At 33.8% G+C, this 15,000-nt stretch overlaps 7 non-coding genes across 7 annotated transcripts; all 7 read right to left on the bottom strand.

Annotated features, from left to right (window-relative positions):
- Positions 1 to 780: 780 nt before the first annotated feature.
- Positions 781 to 899, bottom strand: LOC149788283 (5S ribosomal RNA). The gene has a single exon (XR_016424550.1). It is a non-coding gene; the product is annotated as a 5S ribosomal RNA (ribosomal RNA).
- A 920-nt stretch (positions 900 to 1,819) lies between these two features.
- LOC149788282 (5S ribosomal RNA) lies at positions 1,820 to 1,938 on the bottom strand. The gene has a single exon (XR_016424682.1). It is a non-coding gene; the product is annotated as a 5S ribosomal RNA (ribosomal RNA).
- Positions 1,939 to 5,448: 3,510 nt separating this feature from the next.
- Positions 5,449 to 5,567, bottom strand: LOC149788281 (5S ribosomal RNA). Its single transcript, XR_016424549.1, has one exon. It is a non-coding gene; the product is annotated as a 5S ribosomal RNA (ribosomal RNA).
- Positions 5,568 to 6,485: 918 nt separating this feature from the next.
- Positions 6,486 to 6,604, bottom strand: LOC149788280 (5S ribosomal RNA). The gene has a single exon (XR_016424681.1). It is a non-coding gene; the product is annotated as a 5S ribosomal RNA (ribosomal RNA).
- A 3,521-nt stretch (positions 6,605 to 10,125) lies between these two features.
- Positions 10,126 to 10,244, bottom strand: LOC149788279 (5S ribosomal RNA). Its single transcript, XR_016424548.1, has one exon. It is a non-coding gene; the product is annotated as a 5S ribosomal RNA (ribosomal RNA).
- A 912-nt stretch (positions 10,245 to 11,156) lies between these two features.
- LOC149788278 (5S ribosomal RNA) lies at positions 11,157 to 11,275 on the bottom strand. Its single transcript, XR_016424680.1, has one exon. It is a non-coding gene; the product is annotated as a 5S ribosomal RNA (ribosomal RNA).
- Positions 11,276 to 14,804: 3,529 nt separating this feature from the next.
- LOC149788277 (5S ribosomal RNA) lies at positions 14,805 to 14,923 on the bottom strand. Its single transcript, XR_016424547.1, has one exon. It is a non-coding gene; the product is annotated as a 5S ribosomal RNA (ribosomal RNA).
- Between the last annotated feature and the right edge of the window lie 77 nt (positions 14,924 to 15,000).

Here is a 15,000-nt window from a genome sequence, read left to right as displayed (position 1 = left end):
CGGCCTATAAGCTAACTTTAAAGATAGGGTCTTATCAGATTTGCAAAGGATCTCTTCTTGCAACTTGGAGAAGTTAACGTTGTGGATATACAGAAAGTGGAAGCATGGAATATCTATCTAAACTTACTGTAATCAAAACAGAATTTTATAACCCAATTTATTTTGCCAATGGCCCATATTTACAGTATTCGCTACAGGATGCCAATTTTCCCACTGGCAGACTGAGGCCCTGCTGTAAAAGAAATCAATCAATCAATAAATTAATATAAAAAATTCTCACAATTCATACATTCCATATTTATCAATCAATTAGTGAATAAGAAATACCACAAATAAGTAGCCAAAATGAAAGACATTGATCGCATATTTTGCAACTCTGCGCAAGAGACTACACCAGGAATATATGAGAAGAAACTTGAAGGAAGTATTTCGACGTGAAAGGAGGCAGCTTGTTGTGGTAGTAAAAGTAGAGGAAACTGGATAAATTGAACCGAATTTGTTAATAAGAAATACTGGTCATCTATGATCGCATATTCCAGTAGTAAGGATCGAAACCAAGAGCAGAGAAGTGCAAAGCAACATTTGCTATATTCAGGTCCTATGCTTGATTTTTTTAGGATCCGAATTATTGAAGAAAGTTAAGGAAAAAGAGAAAATGAAAGTCGAGAAATTGCTCTATTTATTATTTATATTGAAGAAAGTAAATTTAGTTACAATAAAAGAAAGAAAGAAAAACTTCAACTGTTTTTAGTTATAAAAGAAAAAAAAAAAAAAAAAAAGAGTCTACAGCACCCGGTATTCCCAGGCGGTCACCCATCCAAGTACTAACCGGGCCCGACGTTGCTTAACTTCGGTGATCGGACGAGAACCGGTGCTTTCAACGTGGTATGGCCGTAGACGCAAGTGTTTGTAAATTTAAGACTTATATTCGCTTCTCTCTTCACCGTTTCCGATGTACAGACGTTTACGTTTATGTGCCGTGTAAAATTAGTAATTAAAGTGTACTGATTAAAACTTATATAGATAAACTGCCTTCATACATTATTCAAATTTGTAATTCAGGCATTTTCGGACTCGGACATTAGTTGCTTAACCGGAGGTTTACACCTTCAAATGGACTTAAATAACAATGCATTTAAACGAAGATTCAGTTCATTTTTGTTGTTTTTGGGCATTATTATTATTATTATTATTATTATTATTATTATTTATCTTGTATCAACTGACTAATTCAATAGGTAAATAATCGACATCAGCCTATGAGCTACCTTTAAATACGGACTCGAATCTGATTTGAAACGGATATCGTCTTGCAGCTCGGAAACGTTAAAGTTGTGGAAACACAGAAAGTGCAAGGAAGTGGAAGCAGGGAACATCCATCCAAACTTACTGTAATCAAAACAGAGATTTATACACCAATTTATTTTGTCAATGGCCCATATTCGAAGTATTCGCTAAGGATGCCAAGTTTCACACTGATAGACTGGTGCCCTGCTAAAAAACAGGTAAATAAATTAAAATAATTAAAAATAATACATTCCAAATATATCTATCAATTATTGAATAAGAAATACCACAGACAAGTATCCAAAATGAAAGACATCGATTGCATACGTTGCAATTATTCGCTATAGCATAGGCTGAATCCGGAATATCAGAAGAAATTTGGAGGATCTGGACGGCATACGAGGCGGCCCATTTCGATCCTGGAGGTAGAGGAAACTGAAAAATTTGCACCAGATTTGTGAACAAGAAATATTGGCCATATATGATCGCATATCCTCACAGTGAGGATGGAACCCAAAACAAAATTAAAAAATGCCTACAGCACCCGGTATTCCCAGGCGGTCACCCATCCAAGTACTAACCGGGCCCGACGTTGCTTAACTTCGGTGATCGGACGAGAACCGGTGTTTTCAACGTGGTATGGCCGTAGACATTTGTACGTACAAATTTAAGACTAATATAGGTTGTCTCTTCGTCGTTACAAAGATACATTACACACACACACACACACACACACACACACACACATATATATATATATATATATATATATATATTAGAGACAGGGGAGAGCTCTGCTTACGACAATACATCCCTTCAGTTTCAATCTGTAAAGAAGCAAGAGCTTATTTGATCGCCGAAGTCACTGACATGTAGGTTGCCATATTTGTGCAGTCATTTGAATAGTAATACAATGGCGAGTTCCGTGTCAAATTTCATCAAGGTTGTCGTTTTCTTTCGTCAGTCAGCTTCATTAACGACAAATGATGTTATACTCGCAATTATTTCTGAGAAAATAAATCGTATTTCTCTCGATTTCATGCAGGTATATCTCGATGAAAGGTCGGTCAAGTTTGCATGGCAGGCTAGTAAGCACAGGGGCTCGCATCGTTGCTCACAATTGAACTGACAGTCATACATTTTATACTATATGTACGACTGATAGTTTCATTGTAAGCAATGATACGAGCCCCCTGTGGCTAGTAAGCAGCCTATGCCGATACCGCATGGTGTCGGCGATTTCCAACGTTTTGATAAGCAAAACAAATATGTCCATACACCCCAATACTAATGTCCAAATATCAAAAATCGCTATTTTGGGACTATTATGAATTCATTCAAGGACATTCTAAATTACATCATCGCCACACGTCAAGATTGTTATTACATCAGCACATTCAAAATTGGACTTCATTCAGAAAACCACTGGCATTCATTTGGAACACTACCCTTTTGGACTTGTCATATAACTTTTATGGACTATTTGTGATTTCATTTATAATGCTGAAAAGTATTTAAATTTTCACTTTGTATTCTTTATAAAAAATAAATTAAGTCGGTTGGTTTAGATTGGCTAAGATAGCATTAAGGTGTTTTTGTTTATATGAGCCAATATCACATTATTCTTTTCTTGGTTTAGATGGGCTAAGTTCACATTATGGTACATTGGTTTAGATGGGCTAAGTTCACATTAAGGTGTTTGGCTAAGTTTCCATTAAGATATTTGGTTTAGATTGGCTAAGTTTGCATTAAAGTGTATTGGCTTATATTGGCAAATTTCACATAGGAATTTGATTTAGATGGCCTAAGTTCACATTATGGTGTTCTGGCAAAAGACTGCTTGGTTTTGTTAGGCAATGAGGGTAGTCTTGCTCAATGGTACAATAGGGCAACCAGCTTGATAGAAATCTATCATGTTAACCATTGGACTGATGTACATTTTATCAGTGTAATTTAGAGTCTGTTTAAACCATTCCGAACCCCCCATCTCTCTCTCTCTTACATATATATATATATATATATATATATATATATATATATATATATATATATATATATATATATATCCGAAAGAAATAATATTTTCAATCTTTCTGCACTGTACTGATTTTCTGGTTGAATACTAAAAGTAAGTTTAAATATATATAAGGAGTTTGCAAATTTTATAAAAGTCAGCTTGCCTAGCAAGTAGTAGGTCAATATGATACAATGTAGAATTTAAGAAAATGTCATTATATGTATTGAAACGTTTGTTTCCTTTGTATCTGTTGATACCTAAAAACCATATCCCAATAATTAAAATTATCCAAGACTATATGTAAATAATACACGTATGTATGTATGTATGTATGTATGTACACACACAAACGTATATATATATATATATATATATATATATATATATATATATATATATATATATATATATATATATATATATATATATATATATATATATATATATATATATATATATCACAAAAGACACACACATATCTTAAAACACCCTCAGCCACCCAGGATATATATATGATCCGTTTTTACGAGATAAACTTATTAATTCAGTATGGTATAATTATCGAATAAGATCAGTAGAGTTTTTGCCCTTGTTTGCAATCGTTATAGGATAACGCGTTAAAAATAAAATTACACAGAAGTACAATTAATGTTAATAGCTGATAAAGTTATGCGAACTTTGTTGCATACTCTCTCTCTCTCTCTCTCTCTCTCGTGTGTCAGTATGATAAAGCAAGAAGAAAAAGGAAGAACAGTAAAGAACATATATAAAAAGGTTTATTGAAACAGCGTCTCATCATGGTGTGGGCACCACGATGCATAGGGATAAATAAAAAAGCGAGTATTCCATTACTTTTCACTTCATTTGATATGCATCCATATGACACAGAATGCTCTCGGTGAGTACAGGGAATCAGATAAACGTCACTGTGCGGGACTAGGTATAAAACATTTATTGTAGTTTTAATTGTAAATTTTTCGGGCATTTAAGTAGAAATTAAATGATTTCAGTTCTAGTGAGAACAACATTTCGACTGTAAAACATAATTTGTTGTCTTGATGCGTTTTCAAGACTCTTTTGCTGATTAGTCACACATCTCTTCAACGTTTCCGATGTACAAATGTTTGTGTGCAGTATAATATTAGTAACTAAAGTGTATACTGATTCAAAGTTCTAATCCAAAAGAAGCAAAACTGGCCTCAGATACTCATATTTGTCACTCATCCATTTTCTGACCCAGATAAGGGGAGAATTCCATGTTGAAATTGACTTAAAATGCAGATTCAGGACATTATTGTTGTTGTTATTATTATTATTATTATTATTCGTCTTTCTGTCCTATCATTTGGTTAAAATAAGCGACACCGGCCTATAAGCTAACTTTAAAGATAGGGTCTTATCAGATTTGCAAAGGATCTCTTCTTGCAACTTGGAGAAGTTAACGTTGTGGAAATACAGAAAGTGGAAGCATGGAATATCTATCTAAACTTACTGTAATCAAAACAGAATTTTATAACCCAATTTATTTTGCCAATGGCCCATATTTACAGTATTCGCTACAGGATGCCAATTTTCCCACTGGCAGACTGAGGCCCTGCTGTAAAAGAAATCAATCAATCAATAAATTAATATAAAAAATTCTCACAATTCATACATTCCATATTTATCAATCAATTAGTGAATAAGAAATACCACAAATAAGTAGCCAAAATGAAAGACATTGATCGCATATTTTGCAACTCTGCGCAAGAGACTACACCAGGAATATATGAGAAGAAACTTGAAGGAAGTATTTCGACGTGAAAGGAGGCAGCTTTTTGTGGTAGTAAAAGTAGAGGAAACTGGATAAATTGAACCGAATTTGTTAATAAGAAATACTGGTCATCTATGATCGCATATTCCAGTAGTAAGGATCGAAACCAAGAGCAGAGAAGTGCAAAGCAACATTTGCTATATTCAGGTCCTATGCTTGATTTTTTTAGGATCCGAATTATTGAAGAAAGTTAAGGAAAAAGAGAAAATGAAAGTCGAGAAATTGCTCTATTTATTATTTATATTGAAGAAAGTAAATTTAGTTACAATAAAAGAAAGAAAGAAAAACTTCAACTGTTTTTAGTTATAAAAGAAAAAAAAAAAAAAAAAAGAGTCTACAGCACCCGGTATTCCCAGGCGGTCACCCATCCAAGTACTAACCGGGCCCGACGTTGCTTAACTTCGGTGATCGGACGAGAACCGGTGCTTTCAACGTGGTATGGCCGTAGACACAAGTGTTTGTAAATTTATGACTTATATTCGCTTCTCTCTTCACCGTTTCCGATGTACAGACGTTTACGTTTATGTGCCGTGTAAAATTAGTAATTAAAGTGTACTGATTAAAACTTATATAGATAAACTGCCTTCATACATTATTCAAATTTGTAATTCAGGCATTTTCGGACTCGGACATTAGTTGCTTAACCGGAGGTTTACACCTTCAAATGGACTTAAATAACAATGCATTTAAACGAAGATTCAGTTCATTTTTGTTGTTTTTGGGCATTATTATTATTATTATTATTATTATTATTATTTATCTTGTATCAACTGACTAATTCAATAGGTAAATAATCGACATCAGCCTATGAGCTACCTTTAAATACGGACTCGAATCTGATTTGAAACGGATATCGTCTTGCAGCTCGGAAACGTTAAAGTTGTGGAAACACAGAAAGTGCAAGGAAGTGGAAGCAGGGAACATCCATCCAAACTTACTGTAATCAAAACAGAGATTTATACACCAATTTATTTTGTCAATGGCCCATATTCGAAGTATTCGCTAAGGGATGCCAAGTTTCACACTGATAGACTGGTGCCCTGCTAAAAAACAGGTAAATAAATTAAAATAATTAAAAATAATACATTCCAAATATATCTATCAATTATTGAATAAGAAATACCACAGACAAGTATCCAAAATGAAAGACATCGATTGCATACGTTGCAATTATTCGCTATAGCATAGGCTGAATCCGGAATATCAGAAGAAATTTGGAGGATCTGGACGGCATACGAGGCGGCCCATTTCGATCCTGGAGGTAGAGGAAACTGAAAAATTTGCACCAGAGATGTGAACAAGAAATATTGGCCATATATGATCGCATATCCTCACAGTGAGGATGGAACCAAAAAAAAAATTAAAAAATGCCTACAGCACCCGGTATTCCCAGGCGGTCACCCATCCAAGTACTAACCGGGCCCGACGTTGCTTAACTTCGGTGATCGGACGAGAACCGGTGTTTTCAACGTGGTATGGCCGTAGACATTTGTACGTACAAATTTAAGACTAATATAGGTTGTCTCTTCGTCGTTACAAAGATACATTACACACACACACACACACACACACACACACACACACACATATATATATATATATATATATATATATATATATATATATTAGAGACAGGGGAGAGCTCTGCTTACGACAATACATCCCTTCAGTTTCAATCTGTAAAGAAGCAAGAGCTTATTTGATCGCCGAAGTCACTGACATGTAGGTTGCCATATTTGTGCAGTCATTTGAATAGTAATACAATGGCGAGTTCCGTGTCAAATTTCATCAAGGTTGTCGTTTTCTTTCGTCAGTCAGCTTCATTAACGACAAATGATGTTATACTCGCAATTATTTCTGAGAAAATAAATCGTATTTCTCTCGATTTCATGCAGGTATATCTCGATGAAAGGTCGGTCAAGTTTGCATGGCAGGCTAGTAAGCACAGGGGCTCGCATCGTTGCTCACAATTGAACTGACAGTCATACATTTTATACTATATGTACGACTGATAGTTTCATTGTAAGCAATGATACGAGCCCCCTGTGGCTAGTAAGCAGCCTATGCCGATACCGCATGGTGTCGGCGATTTCCAACGTTTTGATAAGCAAAACAAATATGTCCATACACCCCAATACTAATGTCCAAATATCAAAAATCGCTATTTTGGGACTATTATGAATTCATTCAAGGACATTCTAAATTACATCATCGCCACACGTCAAGATTGTTATTACATCAGCACATTCAAAATTGGACTTCATTCAGAAAACCACTGGCATTCATTTGGAACACTACCCTTTTGGACTTGTCATATAACTTTTATGGACTATTTGTGATTTCATTTATAATGCTGAAAAGTATTTAAATTTTCACTTTGTATTCTTTATAAAAAATAAATTAAGTCGGTTGGTTTAGATTGGCTAAGATAGCATTAAGGTGTTTTTGTTTATATGAGCCAATATCACATTATTCTTTTCTTGGTTTAGATGGGCTAAGTTCACATTATGGTACATTGGTTTAGATGGGCTAAGTTCACATTAAGGTGTTTGGCTAAGTTTCCATTAAGATATTTGGTTTAGATTGGCTAAGTTTGCATTAAAGTGTATTGGCTTATATTGGCAAATTTCACATAGGAATTTGATTTAGATGGCCTAAGTTCACATTATGGTGTTCTGGCAAAAGACTGCTTGGTTTTGTTAGGCAATGAGGGTAGTCTTGCTCAATGGTACAATAGGGCAACCAGCTTGATAGAAATCTATCATGTTAACCATTGGACTGATGTACATTTTATCAGTGTAATTTAGAGTCTGTTTAAACCATTCCGAACCCCCCATCTCTCTCTCTCTTACATATATATATATATATATATATATATATATATATATATATATATATATATATATATATATATATATCCGAAAGAAATAATATTTTCAATCTTTCTGCACTGTACTGATTTTCTGGTTGAATACTAAAAGTAAGTTTAAATATATATAAGGAGTTTGCAAATTTTATAAAAGTCAGCTTGCCTAGCAAGTAGTAGGTCAATATGATACAATGTAGAATTTAAGAAAATGTCATTATATGTATTGAAACGTTTGTTTCCTTTGTATCTGTTGATACCTAAAAACCATATCCCAATAATTAAAATTATCCAAGACTATATGTAAATAATACACGTATGTATGTATGTATGTATGTATGTACACACACAAACGTATATATATATATATATATATATATATATATATATATATATATATATATATATATATATATATATATATATATATATATATATATATATATATATATATATATCAGAAAAGACACACACATATCTTAAAACACCCTCAGCCACCCAGGATATATATATGATCCGTTTTTACGAGATAAACTTATTAATTCAGTATGGTATAATTATCGAATAAGATCAGTAGAGTTTTTGCCCTTGTTTGCAATCGTTATAGGATAACGCGTTAAAAATAAAATTACACAGAAGTACAATTAATGTTAATAGCTGATAAAGTTATGCGAACTTTGTTGCATACTCTCTCTCTCTCTCTCTCTCTCTCTCTCGTGTGTCAGTATGATAAAGCAAGAAGAAAAAGGAAGAACAGTAAAGAACATATATAAAAAGGTTTATTGAAACAGCGTCTCATCATGGTGTGGGCACCACGATGCATAGGGATAAATAAAAAAGCGAGTATTCCATTACTTTTCACTTCATTTGATATGCATCCATATGACACAGAATGCTCTCGGTGAGTACAGGGAATCAGATAAACGTCACTGTGCGGGACTAGGTATAAAACATTTATTGTAGTTTTAATTGTAAATTTTTCGGGCATTTAAGTAGAAATTAAATGATTTCAGTTCTAGTGAGAACAACATTTCGACTGTAAAACATAATTTGTTGTCTTGATGCGTTTTCAAGACTCTTTTGCTGATTAGTCACACATCTCTTCAACGTTTCCGATGTACAAATGTTTGTGTGCAGTATAATATTAGTAACTAAAGTGTATACTGATTCAAAGTTCTAATCCAAAAGAAGCAAAACTGGCCTCAGATACTCATATTTGTCACTCATCCATTTTCTGACCCAGATAAGGGGAGAATTCCATGTTGAAATTGACTTAAAATGCAGATTCAGGACATTATTGTTGTTGTTATTATTATTATTATTATTATTCGTCTTTCTGTCCTATCATTTGGTTAAAATAAGCGACACCGGCCTATAAGCTAACTTTAAAGATAGGGTCTTATCAGATTTGCAAAGGATCTCTTCTTGCAACTTGGAGAAGTTAACGTTGTGGAAATACAGAAAGTGGAAGCATGGAATATCTATCTAAACTTACTGTAATCAAAACAGAATTTTATAACCCAATTTATTTTGCCAATGGCCCATATTTACAGTATTCGCTACAGGATGCCAATTTTCCCACTGGCAGACTGAGGCCCTGCTGTAAAAGAAATCAATCAATCAATAAATTAATATAAAAAATTCTCACAATTCATACATTCCATATTTATCAATCAATTAGTGAATAAGAAATACCACAAATAAGTAGCCAAAATGAAAGACATTGATCGCATATTTTGCAACTCTGCGCAAGAGACTACACCAGGAATATATGAGAAGAAACTTGAAGGAAGTATTTCGACGTGAAAGGAGGCAGCTTGTTGTGGTAGTAAAAGTAGAGGAAACTGGATAAATTGAACCGAATTTGTTAATAAGAAATACTGGTGATCGCATATTCCAGTAGTAAGGATCGAAACCAAGAGCAGAGAAGTGCAAAGCAACATTTGCTATATTCAGGTCCTATGCTTGATTTTTTTAGGATCCGAATTATTGAAGAAAGTTAAGGAAAAAGAGAAAATGAAAGTCGAGAAATTGCTCTATTTATTATTTATATTGAAGAAAGTAAATTTAGTTACAATAAAAGAAAGAAAGAAAAACTTCAACTGTTTTTAGTTATAAAAGAAAAAAAAAAAAAAAAAAAAGAGTCTACAGCACCCGGTATTCCCAGGCGGTCACCCATCCAAGTACTAACCGGGCCCGACGTTGCTTAACTTCGGTGATCGGACGAGAACCGGTGCTTTCAACGTGGTATGGCCGTAGACACAAGTGTTTGTAAATTTAAGACTTATATTCGCTTCTCTCTTCACCGTTTCCGATGTACAGACGTTTACGTTTATGTGCCGTGTAAAATTAGTAATTAAAGTGTACTGATTAAAACTTATATAGATAAACTGCCTTCATACATTATTCAAATTTGTAATTCAGGCATTTTCGGACTCGGACATTAGTTGCTTAACCGGAGGTTTACACCTTCAAATGGACTTAAATAACAATGCATTTAAACGAAGATTCAGTTCATTTTTGTTGTTTTTGGGCATTATTATTATTATTATTATTATTATTTATCTTGTATCAACTGACTAATTCAATAGGTAAATAATCGACATCAGCCTATGAGCTACCTTTAAATACGGACTCGAATCTGATTTGAAACGGATATCGTCTTGCAGCTCGGAAACGTTAAAGTTGTGGAAACACAGAAAGTGCAAGGAAGTGGAAGCAGGGAACATCCATCCAAACTTACTGTAATCAAAACAGAGATTTATACACCAATTTATTTTGTCAATGGCCCATATTCGAAGTATTCGCTAAGGGATGCCAAGTTTCACACTGATAGACTGGTGCCCTGCTAAAAAACAGGTAAATAAATTAAAATAATTAAAAATAATACATTCCAAATATATCTATCAATTATTGAATAAGAAATACCACAGACAAGTATCCAAAATGAAAGACATCGATTGCATACGTTGCAATTATTCGCTATAGCATAGGCTGAATCCGGAATATCAGAAGAAATTTGGAGGATCTGGACGGCATACGAGGCGGCCCATTTCGATCCTGGAGGTAGAGGAAACTGAAAAATTTGCACCAGATTTGTGAACAAGAAATATTGGCCATATATGATCGCATATCCTCACAGTGAGGATGGAACCCCAAAAAAAATTAAAAAATGCCTACAGCACCCGGTATTCCCAGGCGGTCACCCATCCAAGTACTAACCGGGCCCGACGTTGCTTAACTTCGGTGATCGGACGAGAACCGGTGTTTTCAACGTGGTATGGCCGTAGACATTTGTACGTACAAATTTAAGACTAATATAGGTTGTCTCTTCGTCGTTACAAAGATACATTACACACACACACACACACACACACACACACACACATATATATATATATATATATATATATATATATATATATATATATATATATATATATATATATATATATATATATATATATATATATATATATATATATTAGAGACAGGGGAGAGCTCTGCTTACGACAATACATCCCTTCAGTTTCAATCTGTAAAGAAGCAAGAGCTTATTTGATCGCCGAAGTCACTGACATGTAGGTTGCCATATTTGTGCAGTCATTTGAATAGTAATACAATGGCGAGTTCCGTGTCAAATTTCATCAAGGTTGTCGTTTTCTTTCGTCAGTCAGCTTCATTAACGACAAATGATGTTATACTCGCAATTATTTCTGAGAAAATAAATCGTATTTCTCTCGATTTCATGCAGGTATATCTCGATGAAAGGTCGGTCAAGTTTGCATGGCAGGCTAGTAAGCACAGGGGCTCGCATCGTTGCTCACAATTGAACTGACAGTCATACATTTTATACTATATGTACGACTGATAGTTTCATTGTAAGCAATGATACGAGCCCCCTGTGGCTAGTAAGCAGCCTATGCCGATACCGCATGGTGTCGGCGATTTCCAACGTTTTGATAAGCAAAACAAATATGTCCATACACCCCAATACTAATGTCCAAATATCAAAAATCGCTATTTTGGGACTATTATGAATTCATTCAAGGACATTCTAAATTACATCATCGCCACACGTCAAGATTGTTATTACATCAGCACATTCAAAATTGGACTTCATTCAGAAAACCACTGGCATTCATTTGGAACACTACCCTTTTGGACTTGTCATATAACTTTTATGGACTATTTGTGATTTCATTTATAATGCTGAAAAGTATTTAAATTTTCACTTTGTATTCTTTATAAAAAATAAATTAAGTCGGTTGGTTTAGATTGGCTAAGATAGCATTAAGGTGTTTTTGTTTATATGAGCCAATATCACATTATTCTTTTCTTGGTTTAGATGGGCTAAGTTCACATTATGGTACATTGGTTTAGATGGGCTAAGTTCACATTAAGGTGTTTGGCTAAGTTTCCATTAAGATATTTGGTTTAGATTGGCTAAGTTTGCATTAAAGTGTATTGGCTTATATTGGCAAATTTCACATAGGAATTTGATTTAGATGGCCTAAGTTCACATTATGGTGTTCTGGCAAAAGACTGCTTGGTTTTGTTAGGCAATGAGGGTAGTCTTGCTCAATGGTACAATAGGGCAACCAGCTTGATAGAAATCTATCATGTTAACCATTGGACTGATGTACATTTTATCAGTGTAATTTAGAGTCTGTTTAAACCATTCCGAACCCCCCATCTCTCTCTCTCTTACATATATATATATATATATATATATATATATATATATATATATATATATATATATCCGAAAGAAATAATATTTTCAATCTTTCTGCACTGTACTGATTTTCTGGTTGAATACTAAAAGTAAGTTTAAATATATATAAGGAGTTTGCAAATTTTATAAAAGTCAGCTTGCCTAGCAAGTAGTAGGTCAATATGATACAATGTAGAATTTAAGAAAATGTCATTATATGTATTGAAACGTTTGTTTCCTTTGTATCTGTTGATACCTAAAAACCATATCCCAATAATTAAAATTATCCAAGACTATATGTAAATAATACACGTATGTATGTATGTATGTATGTATCTACACACACAAACGTATATATATATATATATATATATATATATATATATATATATATATATATATATATATATCAGAAAAGACACACACATATCTTAAAACACCCTCAGCCACCCAGGATATATATATGATCCGTTTTTACGAGATAAACTTATTAATTCAGTATGGTATAATTATCGAATAAGATCAGTAGAGTTTTTGCCCTTGTTTGCAATCGTTATAGGATAACGCGTTAAAAATAAAATTACACAGAAGTACAATTAATGTTAATAGCTGATAAAGTTATGCGAACTTTGTTGCATACTCTCTCTCTCTCTCTCTCTCTCTCTCTCTCTCGTGTGTCAGTATGATAAAGCAAGAAGAAAAAGGAAGAACAGTAAAGAACATATATAAAAAGGTTTATTGAAACAGCGTCTCATCATGGTGTGGGCACCACGATGCATAGGGATAAATAAAAAAGCGAGTATTCCATTACTTTTCACTTCATTTGATATGCATCCATATGACACAGAATGCTCTCGGTGAGTACAGGGAATCAGATAAACGTCACTGTGCGGGACTAGGTATAAAACATTTATTGTAGTTTTAATTGTAAATTTTTCGGGCATTTAAGTAGAAATTAAATGATTTCAGTTCTAGTGAGAACAACATTTCGACTGTAAAACATAATTTGTTGTCTTGATGCGTTTTCAAGACTCTTTTGCTGATTAGTCACACATCTCTTCAACGTTTCCCATGTACAAATGTTTGTGTGCAGTATAATATTAGTAACTAAAGTGTATACTGATTCAAAGTTCTAATCCAAAAGAAGCAAAACTGGCCTCAGATACTCATATTTGTCACTCATCCATTTTCTGACCCAGATAAGGGGAGAATTCCATGTTGAAATTGACTTAAAATGCAGATTCAGGACATTATTGTTGTTGTTATTATTATTATTATTATTATTCGTCTTTCTGTCCTATCATTTGGTTAAAATAAGCGACACCGGCCTATAAGCTAACTTTAAAGATAGGGTCTTATCAGATTTGCAAAGGATCTCTTCTTGCAACTTGGAGAAGTTAACGTTGTGGATATACAGAAAGTGGAAGCATGGAATATCTATCTAAACTTACTGTAATCAAAACAGAATTTTATAACCCAATTTATTTTGCCAATGGCCCATATTTACAGTATTCGCTACAGGATGCCAATTTTCCCACTGGCAGACTGAGGCCCTGCTGTAAAAGAAATCAATCAATCAATAAATTAATATAAAAAATTCTCACAATTCATACATTCCATATTTATCAATCAATTAGTGAATAAGAAATACCACAAATAAGTAGCCAAAATGAAAGACATTGATCGCATATTTTGCAACTCTGCGCAAGAGACTACACCAGGAATATATGAGAAGAAACTTGAAGGAAGTATTTCGACGTGAAAGGAGGCAGCTTGTTGTGGTAGTAAAAGTAGAGGAAACTGGATAAATTGAACCGAATTTGTTAATAAGAAATACTGGTCATCTATGATCGCATATTCCAGTAGTAAGGATCGAAACCAAGAGCAGAGAAGTGCAAAGCAACATTTGCTATATTCAGGTCCTATGCTTGATTTTTTTAGGATCCGAATTATTGAAGAAAGTTAAGGAAAAAGAGAAAATGAAAGTCGAGAAATTGCTCTATTTATTATTTATATTGAAGAAAGTAAATTTAGTTACAATAAAAGAAAGAAAGAAAAACTTCAACTGTTTTTAGTTATAAAAGAAAAAAAAAAAAAAAAAAAGAGTCTACAGCACCCGGTATTCCCAGGCGGTCACCCATCCAAGTACTAACCGGGCCCGACGTTGCTTAACTTCGGTGATCGGACGAGAACCGGTGCTTTCAACGTGGTATGGCCGTAGACACAAGTGTTTGTAAATTTAAGACTTATATTCGCTTCTCTCTTCACCGTTTCCGATGTACAGACGTTTACGTTTATGT

The sequence above is a fragment of the Sinohyriopsis cumingii genome, chromosome 11 (genome assembly GCF_028554795.1).
Source record: "Sinohyriopsis cumingii isolate HCF-2022 chromosome 11, ASM2855479v2, whole genome shotgun sequence".
Lineage (NCBI taxonomy): Eukaryota > Metazoa > Mollusca > Bivalvia > Unionida > Unionidae > Sinohyriopsis > Sinohyriopsis cumingii.
This window is presented reverse-complemented; position numbering and strand designations above follow the sequence as displayed.